This window comes from Zootoca vivipara, chromosome 13 (genome assembly GCF_963506605.1).
Source record: "Zootoca vivipara chromosome 13, rZooViv1.1, whole genome shotgun sequence".
NCBI lineage: Eukaryota > Metazoa > Chordata > Lepidosauria > Squamata > Lacertidae > Zootoca > Zootoca vivipara.
This window is the reverse complement of record NC_083288.1, coordinates 27,876,539-27,889,869: the sequence shown is the minus strand read 5'-3', so window position 1 is coordinate 27,889,869 and position 13,331 is coordinate 27,876,539. Positions and strand designations below refer to the sequence as shown.

The window sequence follows — 13,331 nt, the reverse complement described above, 5'->3', positions numbered from 1 at the left end:
TCTTAGAATGCAGCAGATCTCTGAGTCAGAGGGCTGCTTCCTGTCTCAGCTGGCCCATCCTAGCTGAGCCTTGGCTGAAGTGGCCCAGTTGAAGCTCGCTGAGCTGAGCGTCACTGAGCTGGAGCTGAAAAAATTGTCATTCCAGAGGAATGGGAGGGCAGGACCAAAGTGGAGGTGAGTTAGGATATTCCACTAAGACACATTACCTGGCAAGTCGACATACAATAGTACATATATTATGTATTCTAGAACACAAGAGTGAGGCAAAGCTACCATATCAACATCACCACCATCACTCTATTAAAAAAAATTCCTTCAGTAGCACCTTAAATACCAACTAAGTTTTTATTTTGGTATGAGCTTTCGTGTGCATGCACACTTCTTCAGATACACTGAGATGGAAGTATATACCTCTGAATATACATGGTCTTTCAGGTGCTACTGAAGGAATTTTTTAAATTTTGTTTCGACTCAGACCAACACGGCTACCTAACTGTAACTAGAATCATTCTATTTGTATGCCTTTCTACAGATAAAAGCATGCTCAAGGCAGCTTACAACATAGAATCCTAGAAGAGTAGGAAGGAACCTCATGTGTAATCTACTCCACAGGCATCTCTAGGTGGGCTCAAACACCAGCATTCTGGTTAACAGCCTGAAAACACTCACCCATTGCACTACCTTAAGCACAAGACATGACAAGATTTATATAATCACAAACATGAGGTAAGTCATAATGAACAAATAAAATACTACAAAAACTACAGAAGTGAAACGAAATAATTCCCACATAAATCAGCATAAGATATAATTTATAATCAGATCTAAAAAATGCAAATTCAAAAAGAATAGATAACAACAATGAAACACCCCAACAAAACATACTAAACAATACCCAGCCCAAGAGTCTGTTTAGCAGCTTTTCTAGCTGAAGTCAGTCAGTCAGTCAGTCAGTCAGTCAGTCAGGGTGTTGCCCTCCAAGGCCAGATAGAAAGATGCCTGCTTGGAAGGTAGCAGATCATCCAGGACTCACAACCAAGATGGTCTCCTGGCAATGACATGTTTAATTCCTATATGCATAGCTGCCAAGTTTTCCCTTTTCTCACGAGGAAGCCTATTCAGCATAAGGGAATTCCCCGTAAAAAAGGGGAGAACTTGGCAGCTATGTATATGTAATAAATACAAACATACCCAATGAGATATATTAATGTTTTGAGAGCTGAGGAGAGGGATGCTCCTCGCTCTATACATGGTGCTGAGGCTAAACTGTTTAGATTATTTATTTGGTGGAGGTAGTAGCTTCGTTTATGAAGCAGAATTCAATATCATAACTTAACTGGGTCCATCACTCTTCAACAGCATGAGAATCCTTCTTTGGAAGACAACATGGTGATGGAGAGAGATACAAATGGAAAGAGGATGGAAATCCACATAACTCAAGAAAACAATGCTATAAAAGTCAGGTGACATTCCAAAGTCCCAGTGCATATTCAGTGGATATTTGTAACGGGGAGGTGGAATACAAAATGCCTATAATTAATTAATTATAATTTTTATTTTATAAACCTATAATTAATAGTTAAACTATAGTTAAACTATAACTTTATTTTATATAACTATAATTAATTAATTTTCCTATTGTACAAAAGAACATGTCATTGTCAGAAGGCTGAAAACTTAAGATTTCTGTGGAACTTCCACTACCTCTCCCTAGTCTAGTCTGTTCAAAGTTTCTGTTTTAGAATCAGGGTTGCAAAGAACCAAAGGTCAGTCTCTATATTTTCTGCTGCAGAATGTAATATAGTCAGGGACAAAGTAGGAAGGAGAAATGATTCCTTATACAAACATTTTTGGTACTTGTTCCCAATCAGGATGTCTGTTCAAGGTAATTGGAGACAGAGCAACCCCACTCTGATAAACGATGGCTCCATAGGTGAAATCTCCAGGTTGATAATACCTGGGATGAATTGGTCTGGAACGCCACTTTCTACACTGAACATCTTGAGCCTTGCATGCTATTTGAGGCAACAGCAACAACAAAATTACTAATATCATCATTCTCAATGCAAATCTAAATTCAGTTGATCTGCTTCTATCTTCAAAATGACTAATGACGCCATTCTGTGTACAAATCTAACCTCATCGCACACATCCCTCTATTTGTATCTACTACTGTAGGCTTAGAATCTCTGTGATAGCAAAGGCCTGACTAACATAGACTTGTTGTTTTCTACTCCCTAGTCCTGGTGTTGAATAAGAATATTTATGGCATCCTTCATAATGTATGTGATTTACTTTCTTAGTGGGCACTAGAATTCCTAGGAGAATGTTCCCATTACAGACCTCTGGCTAATTGCAGGTACTCTGTTGTGTATCCTCTGAGCAATTCTTGAAGAACACGTACTTGTTATATCTTAAGAGAAATAATACCTGCATGTGATTTGGATAATTAAGGCCAAATACAAGAACAACAATTTAAGAGGTTTGTCTGGAGCCTGGCAGAAAATGAGTTTCATTCATCACAGGGATTGTCATGTCTGATAAAATAATATGATTTCCTCCTCTTCTGCCATTCTAGGAAAGAAAACATATTTTTAGCACAATCACGCTTCAGTGTGTGTCCCCTAAGTTTAAAGTTAATAAGATCCAAATGTGAAATGGGACTGCTATGCTCAAGCAATGACTCACAAATATGCACTCCATTACCAAATACAGAACGCGGGTGACGCTGTGGGTTAAACCACAGAGCCTAGGGCTTGCCGATCAGAAGGTTGGTGGTTCGAATCCCCACGACGGGGTGAGCTCCCATTGCTCAGTCCCTGCTCCTGCCAACCTAGCAGTTCGAAAGCACGTCAAAGTGCAAGTAGATAAATAGGTACCGCTCAGGCGGGAAGGTAAACGGTGTTTCCGTGTGCTGCTCTGGTTCGCCAGAAGTGGCTTAGTCATGCTGGCCACATGATCCGGAAGCTGTATGCTGGCTCCTTTGGCCAGTAAAGTGAGATGAGCACCGCAACCCCAGAGTCGTCCGGGACTGGACCTAATGGTACAGTGTGGTGTAGTGGTTAAGAGTGGTGGACTTGTACTCTAGTGAACTGGGTTCGTTTCCCCGCTCCTCCACATGCAGCTGCTGGGTGAACTTGGGCTAGTCACACTTCTCTGAAGTCTCTCAGCCTCACTCACCTCCCAGAGTGTTTGTTGTGGGGGAGGAAGGGAGAAGGAGACTCTTTACCTCTACCTTTAATTAAATACAATTAAAAGCATGAAAGCAAAAAATGCTTAAAACTCTAACAAGTGGACCTTCATGGTAGAGACCCATTTCTCCAGCTGGGGGGGGAAGTACACACATACCACGCATTGAGTACGCAAGCATATTCAAAACAGCTACTGTGGGTGAAAACGTGCTTTCCACCAACTTCACATGATACTGGCCAACAATTAGCTTGGGGGGGAGAGGTGATCCCCATCACTCCCCCCACCCCTGTAGAAACCCTTCCAAACCAATAATTCACAATCAACGTAATAGCATGGCCTGTGACACTGTTTTGGAAAGAATTAATAAAAATAAAGCAATCCATGCAAGCCAGCTGTCACAAACTCACAGTTCCTGCTGACTTCAGGCACCAGATAATATAGGAACCAGCCCCCAGATTAAATTGTGGACTATGTCTTATATAAAACATAATAAAACATCAGACATTAAAAACATCCCTAAACAGGGTTGCCTTCAGATGCCTTCTAAAAGTCAGATAGTTGTTTATTTCCTTGACATCTGATGGGAGGGCGTTCCACAGGGTGAGTGCCCCTACCAAAAAGGCCCCCTGCCTGGTTCCCTGTAGCCTCACTTCTCACAGTGAGGGAACCACCAGAAGGCCCTCAAAGTTGGACCTCAGTGTCCGGGCTGAACGATGGGGGTAGAGATGCTCCTTCAGGAATACTGGGTCAAGGCCGTTTAGGGCTTTGAAGGTCAGCACCATTCTTTGAATTGTGCTCGGAAATGTACCAGGAGCCAATGTAGTTCTTTCAGTGTTATATGGTCAAGTGATATTTCAAAATGTCAAAATTGATAAAGTAGCCATTTGTATACAGGGAGAGGCATGCTCCCTTGAAATATACCTTTTAATTAATATTTCCTATTTAAAAATCTAAAATGCCAGTGTCCTAAGACTAAAAGCCTTATTTCTCATCTTTCTATTTGCAAACAATGGATTAAATTGTATAATTCAAGCATCTTCTCATAATCCAGTGTGCATAGCTGCCAAGTTTTCACTTTTCTCGTGAGGAAGCCTATTCAGCAGAAGGGAAAATCCCTGTAAAAAAGGGATAACTTGGCAGTTATGCCAGTGTGTTCAAATTTAAATTACTTTTCTGAGTTGGAATCATGGTTGCAAAGTTTCACAGCACCATCTTTTAGTTTTCTGCTAAAGAATATGACACAGAAAGTAACAGATTATTAGAGGGAAATTATTCCATATACAAGCACTTTAGGTAGCTGACACCAGTTGGGATGTCTGGGCCAGGTAATTGGAAACAGATCAGCACTTTGATAAACAATGGCTCCATAGATAATATCTCTGGGATGAATAGGCCTATAATCCCACATTCTTGATTCTGGAATATCTTGATTCTGGAATGCTATGTGAGGCAGCAGCAACAACAACAAAATTACTATCAACACCATTCTGAGTACAAATCTAACTTCAGTTGATTAATTGGTATCGATCGTTCTATGTTTAGAATCTCCATGATTGCAACAGTCTGACTTGAATGACTATTCTATTTGCAGATAGTCCCAAGACTATCAATACACAGCATTTTCATACCTTCCTTTATAATATGCCTTATTTCTGTTATTAATGGGCACTGGAATTCTTGAGAGAATTTTTCAAGCGCCATAACAAATTGCACCTCTTGGTAATTACAGGGCACTCAAATAATTTTTGCATATTCTCTGAGCAATGATTGAAGAATGCACATCTGTTATGTCTTAAGGGAAATATTAGCTCCCTGTGAAATGGAGAATAATGGGCAAAAACAAAACTAACAGGTAAAAAGCTGAGTCCGGGGTCTGACAGAAAACGAGTTTTTTTTATCACAGTGGTAAACATGTCTGACAATAGGGCACAATTTTCTCAGTCTCTGCCAAGACATTTTTGACACAAGCCCCTTTCAATGTGTACCTATTTAGTATTAATCAGAGGAAGACATAGGCTGGAGCTCTACTGACCTGTTTGATGTTATTAGAATGGTATTAATATATGTGTCCAAATATAAATTTCCTGCTATAAGATTAAGAAGAGTTATTAAGAAGAGTCATATTCTGAAAAGAGTAGCTGTGTGTGTGTGTGTGTGTGTGTGTGTGTGTGTGTGTGTGTGTGTTTATAATTTTTTATTTGGTTTTTCTAATTAATGTTTCCATTCATAATCAAAAATAAAAACAAACACACAAAGATTCACCCATGGAATCTTGCTCCACCCCTCCATGGGTTCAGCTGCTAATCCTTTTCCACTGCATATTTTAAGTCAATTTTTCATTCTCCAATGTATCCATAATCCTTGTTACCAGTGTTATTACAGTCCTGCTAAAGAGTTCAATTGTTTACAGTGATCTCCCAAATATAATATAAATTTCCCCCATTCTTTATTGAAATTTTGTTCTTCCTGGTTTCTGATTTTCCTGGTCATTTTCTCCATCTTTGCATAGTCCATCAGCTTGGTCTGCCATTCTTATCCGGTAGGGACTTTGCCCTCCTTCCATCTCTGGGCTAAAATCACCCTGGCAGCTGTCATTGCATACATAGTCTTTTCTGCTCCCTCAGTATTTCTGCACCTACAATTCCTAATAAAAAAGTGTCTGGATTTTTAAACAAAAGTTATTTTTATACATATTCCCCCAATTCATTATATATCATTTCCCATAATTCTTTTATTACCTTACAGTTCCACCACATATGATAAAAGGTGCATTTCTTTTTTTTTTACATTTCCAACAGATATCTGAACCTGTCCTATACTTTTTTGCTAGCTTAATCAGAGTTAAGTACCAATAATACATCATTTTCAAAATGCTGAAAATGAAAACTATAAGAGTAGCTATATTTTAATGGCACTAATCATGGCTCTGTGCCGTATCGGCAGGTAGTTCCATGGAGAAGAGCTAGTCAACTAGAAACCCACTGGCTGCTGGGATGTGTACTCTAACTAAAGCTTTAGAAAGTTTTGTGTTTCTGTGGCGGGGTGCACATAGTTACACTGCATATCCACTCATACCTGCCAAGTTTCCCTCAGAAAAATACGGGATCAGCAGCAGCAGCGCAGAACCGGAAGTTGCACCGGAAGTTGTCCGGAGGCCATATTGGGGGTGGCTGCATGGCGGCAGCCATCTTAGGGATGGCCATGTGGCCACCTCCAAGAAGGCCACCGCCATGCAGCCACCCCTAAGATGGCAGGCGGGCATGCTTAGAAGCTATTTCCGGCACCAGCGACGGCCATTTTCTGGTGCCCATAGATGGGCAAACCGGCACCAGAAAAATGGCTGCTGGCAGGAGCGGATTTAAGGGAGATTTACAGGAGAGGAGCTCAAACAGGAGACTGCCGGGAAATGGTAAGGAAAAATGGGGGTTTCCCGGGGAATACGGGGTACTTGGCATGTATCCACTGCATATCTTTGTTTTTGCTGATTTTTTTTTCTAGTTCAGTGAGAGAAATATTTATTGAATAGTTTCTTTAGGGCTCCTTTGAACTTCTGTTGGATTTCTCAGACTGTAGATGACGGGGTTCAGTAATGGCGTCACAATGGCATAGAAAAAAGATAGCAGTTTGTCAACCGATGGCACATAACTTGATTTTGGCCTTAAGTACATGAATCCTGCTGTGCCATAGAAAAGGGTGACCACCAAGAGGTGGGAAGAACAATTGGAGAAGACTTTGTATATGTTCTGCGCTGATGGCATCTTGGAAATGGTGTGGAGGATGCTGCTGTAGGAGAAAATGATCGTCCAAAAAGGCACCATAATTGCCAGCACAGCTACTGCAATGACCTGAACCTCATTGAGAAATGTGTCTCCACAGACTAGTTCAAATAGTGGCTGAATCTCACAAAAAAGTGGTTGATGATGACCCCACAGAATGGCAAGCTGAACATAAATGTGGTATGTCCTAGTGCCACAGCTGTCCCACAGATCCATGAACCCACCACCAGCTGGATGCAACGTTTCTTGTTCATGACAACTTGGTAGGTCAACGGTTTACATATGGCCACATACCGATCAATGGACATTGATGCCAAGAGGAAGCACTCAGCCACCCCAAAGAAGAGGAAGAATAACATCTGTGCAGCACATCCCACAAATGAAATGGTTGCTTGCTTCACCAGTAAGTTTTCCAGCATCTTTGGGGTAGTAACTGAGATATAGCCAACTTCCAAGAAAGACAAGTGTGTAAGGAAAAAAATACATTGGGGTGTGAAGACTGTGTTCAGTGTTTATTGTTGCAATAGTAAGTCCATTCAATAGAAGGGTCATGATGTAGAATGAAAACAGCACTAGAAAAAGTAACGAGTGGAACCTGGGAACATCAGAGAAACCCATCAGGATGAAGTGACTCACAGCAGTGTGGTTCTCAACAATCATTTCCTGTTTAAGATAGTTTCCCTTCCTTCCACTCGGTTGATACATTGTTGTTTGCTGGTTGCCTGCTCTTGGGAGGCTTCCCCTGCCCTCTTCCATCATGCAGATTGAAAAAGAAAGGCATGGATTCCGAGGACAATAATATAAAGATAAAAAATATGCAGGAAAAAAGATATCAGAATGTTAAATGACACATAAAATAACAGAAAAGGGAAAATACGCTAAATCAAGAAAAGAAAAAAATGGAATTTGAAAATAGTGAGTTGGATCCAGAGAACTTGTTTTCTATTTACAGTATTTACTTGCTTAGCTAAAAATGAAAACAGAACATTTCCCTTTCCCTTTGTTTTCTCTCCCAGTTATGGGCTGGTTCATGCATACACAATGAGTGCATCATCAAGTGGTGATAAGCCATCATAGACATCACACATTATATTCAAACTGATTTACTTCAGTTCAGACAACTATGAATCTTTTCTTTTCTTTCTTTTCTTTTTTAAGGGAACAAATGATTTAGGGGAGGGTGAATTTGTTGTTTTCATTGGAAAGGGGCATGAAGTAGGGAGTGCTTAACCCCCCTCCCATTTCTTTTTTTTACTGCAGACCCAAACACCCAGTGACAATACACACAAAACTCCATATATATATGTTTACCCTGTCAAATTACATTGGGGCAGAGAGCTTACTTAGGAGAGCTGCAGTGGTAAAATAATGAATCAGCAGAGGGTAAATTCTCATCTTCCAGCATTACGTTTGCTCTCTAAATTTCTCCCTCGCAAAGGGACACCCCTGCTTCTGCCCACCTGCACCCACCCTAGTGATGCACTGTAACAAGGCAATCTATATTTTCTTTCTACTCTTTTGGATTCCCCCTGCCCCCAGCCTTCTTTCTCACAGTGGAATTATTAAACTGGATAAATCTGCACCATGTGCTGAAGATTACTGGAGGGGGGGGGATGCTAGCAATTAGAATCACAATAGTCTGATTGTATGTAAAAATTACCCACATATGTATATTATATGTATAATATATAGCAAGCAAGCCCCACACTGTACTATATTTCTGCAGCATAATTTTATACTAATGCATACATACATATATATATATATATATGTGTGTGTGTGTGTGTGTGTGTGTGTGTGTGTGTGTGTATATGTGTGTGTGTGTGTGTGTGTGTGTGTGTGTGTGTATTATGCATATATTTATGCATATATTAATACATCCATATATGCATATAGTTTTATACAGTTTTATGCATTATGAAGTGCATTATGAAGTGCATATCTACATTGTATAGGATGTACATACTATGCATAAAGATATATATGTCTAAATATGCATATAATGATGTAGAGGTGGGATTGCTTCTCATTAAAATTAAAGAGCAAGAGGGGAATGAGTAAAAATCAACACTGCAAATTTGCAAAACAGCAGCAGCAGCAACAACAACAACAACAACACACCCCTGCCTCAGTTTTAACTATCACTAAAAGACTGTAAGAATTGTGGTACTAGAAAAAACTTCGGCTTGAGACTTCCAGCCATTAGATTGACCTTTGGTCTGCCTCTATTCAAAATAGTTTTGAATACATCATAATCTTTCTAGTTGTCAAATATAGTAGAATGAGCACATGTTAGAACTCCAGTGATATTGCAAATGGTTTACAACAGTGCTGCACAAACAGAATGACATAATATCTGATTATACTCATACCAAAAAGGAGGAAACTGAAGTCAGTGAGGGAGTTGAGCGGTGTGGTTAGGAGAAAAATTGATAAATAGATTTCGCTGCAACGCATTGCTTGCCCGTTTGAGGCCCCTCCTTTCCACAACCTGCACCTCTCTCCCCTCGGTATTGTACCGAAGAAGGCCCCTGGCAAATTTCGCCTTATTCACAATTGTTTACTTGACTTACCAACCACTAGGTAAGTCGGAGCTGGTCCTGACCCAATTGGTCAGATGGAATTGGTCCTGCCCAGCGGGGCAGATGGTATGGTCCTGACCCATTGGTCAGATGGAATTGGTCCTGTCCCTTAGAGTGGACAGAAGGATTAACCAAAGCCTAAGCCAACACTCAGAATTAAATTGTATTTTAAATAAAGTTGTGGCCAAAAATAATGCCCAAAAACCAAACCTAAAATATTGTGTGAGTTGTGAGTTATTGGGATTTCTTGGGGGCCTTGTTACGCAAACAGGTCAACTGATGTTACTAGCCAGCTGGACCACTAAAGTCATTACTGTTTCCCCCAAGAGGGAGATATGTTTGATGATAGATGATAGAGATAGATGATAGATAGATGATAGATAGATGATAGATAGATGATAGATAGATGATAGATGATAGATAGATAGATAGATAGATAGATAGATAGATAGGCAGGCAGGCAGGCAGGCAGGCAGAAAGATAGATATTCTACATGGGCCATTATAAGACTTTGAAAGGAGGCTTGGTTTCACCAATAAAAGTTGTAATTACCACCATTTGGCATAAAACAGTGTTTCTCAACCTTTTTGGGGCCACGGCACACTTGTTCCATGAAAAAAATCACGAGGCACACCACGATTTAAAAAGTTAAAAAATTTAACTCTGTGCCGCCCTATATTGACTATATAATTATGACTGTAAGAAACACTTGCCAATTGCTGTGTTGGTTGCAATCTCCTGTAATAAGGCTTCACAAGCCACTGATTTCTCTGCCAGCACAATCCTTTGCTCAGCAAGTTTCAGGTTGAGCTCATCCAGCCAGCTTCTTTAAGTTTGTCTAAAACCACCCTCCAGTCATTTGCACTGAGAAACGCTGTTTTATATGAATTGGCATTTGAAAGACAACCCTCCTCACAAGCTTGGCGGATCAGGAACTGGACCCGATGAGCAAATAATGCTAACTAATCTTTACTTGGACTTCGTTCTTTTAACCCATGTGCAACTGTACTTCGTGCCTATTTTATAGTTTTGTTTTTCATCGTTTAATTTCCATCAGCTGTCATAACTGTTCTGTTTTATATACATTATGAATATTTTTTTAAGCTTTACCTCCCCCCCCCAAAAAAATTACAATAGTTCAGCCAGCTATCTCCCTGTCTTGCTATTTCCCCCCTAGGCATTTTATTTTATTTGAATACGTATAGGCCCCCTATTAAGTAGGAAGGAGGAAATTAATCTCCCTCCCGCCGCCCCATGGGAGGGGAGAAGCCTTCAGACCCCCAATTCTCCTCTCCCGCGGCCCGAAGTGGTACAGTCCAGGCAAGGCTCTGGACTGAAGGGCGCGCAGGGGAGCTGCGGGGCGGCTCAAAGGCGAAAGGTTACCTTGGCTGCTGCTTGCGAGTAATTCCGGACCGCGAAGCCCAGCGTCCGCTGCGCAGCCATGGCGAAGGACGGGCAAAGGAGGCAGGGGAGGCGGAGCAACCTCGATGCGGCTTAAGGGGGGCCGGCGGATCTGGAGCGCGCCTCCCTAGGGGGCCTCCCTAGACTCTAAAACCACCCTCCAGTCGTTTGCACTGAGCTTTGGGAAAGAGGAGGAGAAATATTGCTTTCCGGCGGGTTAGTGATGGTTATTGGCGGCCGCAAGGCACGTGACAATGCAAATCGCCCTTCTCATCGCCACATGTCGCAGCACACCAGCCAGCGTCTCGCGGCACACTAGTGAGAAACTAGTTGAGAAACGCTGGCATAAAAGGCAAAGCTGGTAAAAGGTACAGTGGAAGGAGTGGGGAGAACTTTTGTTCCCTTCCTTCCACCGCTGTCAATCTGAGTGTAGGTCAGTTATGCCAGAACTAGCAAGTAAGTTGCCCCTCCTCCACCTGCTTAACATGTTCTCCCCCCAAATGGGTGATTTCAGAGGATCCGAGTCAGGTTATGAGGAGGGAAGACACAGAGAGCACCTAGCCTTCCTGGATCTTCTCTGAGCCCAATGTAGCTTTCCTTCTTTGGTAGACCCCATTGCTCCAAAACGTTGTAGACACATAAGTGTAAAATTCCCATTGGGTCCACAGAAATACGCATGGCAACTCACACAGTTATTCTTACGAAGTTTATTAAGAGCTAAGCAGAAAATAAGACAAGAAAAGGAAGGCAGAAAGTTGTTTCAACAAAATATTTTTTTTTAAAAAAAGTCAATAGGTTATTCCATGCCTGCTTATGTATCAGTATCATAGAATTGTCTAGTTGGAAGGGACTCTGAGGGTCAACTGGTTAAACCTCATGCAGTAGCTATGTTACTGCAGCTACGTACATACAGTGTTTGGGTCTCATTCTGTACAAAGTAGCAGCATTGATTGCAGACCCTCCAGAATTTCTTCAATGAAAAGAGGGACATCCTATTCTATTATTTACTATTATTAATTAGTGTTGTTGTTTTTGTTGCTATCATTATCAATCCCCTGCCCATCTGACTTGGTTGCCCCAGTCACTCTGGCTGGCTTCCAACATACCGGTAAATAAAAATTGAACAATTTTTTTTAAAAAAAATATTCCTTATACAGGGCAACCTTCAAATGTCTTCTAAAGGCTGCATTGTTACTTATCTCCTTGGCTTGGGGGGTTGTCTAACTCCATACCTCCAACATTTCTCCAAAGAAAATAGGGACAGCCTAAGGAAAAGCAGGACATTCCAGGATCAAATCAGAAACTGATACAGTTTCTGTAAATCCAGGACTATCCCTGCAAAAAGGGAAACCTGTAGGGGGGGGGGGCTCTGTGATCGTCAGTTAAGGGATGTTGAGATGCAATGGGTTATATGGCAACAGTTCACTTGCAAGAGGTTTAATCCAGGTAGGTCTTTATTGATATCTGGCATTGTCCAGACTATCACAAGGCAGTCAGTAGCCAGGAACATAGAATCATAGAGTTGGAAGAGACCACAAGGGCCATTCAGTCCAACAGAAGCGTACTAGAAGTCCAAAGGGAGGGAATTGTTGAATTGTGATTTCATTTGAAAAAATGTGGGCAGTATACCTGCATATAATCCTTTCCTGTCATTTAAAATGTAGAGCAACATGGTGGTAAAGCAATTAGAACACCACAGTTATAGAATGCTGCATCTATTGCAGTGCAAAAGGGATGTCAGCAATAGGGACAGAAGCACTAGCATCATAACCGTAAAAACACATACAATAAACCCTACATCTGAATGCAGCTTGGCAGAAGTTCCCCCGAGTTTCAGGAAAAAACCTTTCCCATCCCTGCCTGGACTGAACATGGGACCTTTTGCATACAAAGCATGGAATCTACGCTTGGGCTCCAATGGTAATGGATGAAGGGACAGGAAACTTTCTGTAAGAGAATGACCTTCATGTTAAGTTATATTAGCTTCCAAGCTTAATTGAGGATGATTCCCACTTCCCCCAATATTTTTCCATCCATTACCCAATGCAAATTGTTTAGGAGGAATCCTCAAAGCTCACAGAGATATCTTTTGTGGGGAATTTCTAGTGATTTCATTAGGAGGGAATCACAATCTTTCCCCACACAAATTTATTTACTATAAATTATCCCACTGTTCAAGTCGATACAAGCAAGGTTAGATGACTTAAATTCCCATTTAAATCAAGGATCATATATTGAAGCATATTAAATTAATCCCATTAATTTTAAGGGAACCATAGTTCAAGTAAATCATTCTGGATCCAACCAAATGCTTCCAGAAATTAGCAGGTACAAGTCCCTACCTCTTTTGGAACTCCCACAATATGTCAATCCATTTTTA

The 13,331-nt window shown here is 41.0% G+C and overlaps 1 pseudogene; it reads right to left on the bottom strand.

The window, feature by feature from the left end:
- Nucleotides 1-6,707: 6,707 nt before the first annotated feature.
- On the bottom strand, nucleotides 6,708-7,628 carry LOC118094155 (olfactory receptor 10C1-like; annotated as a pseudogene).
- Nucleotides 7,629-13,331: the final 5,703 nt, after the last annotated feature.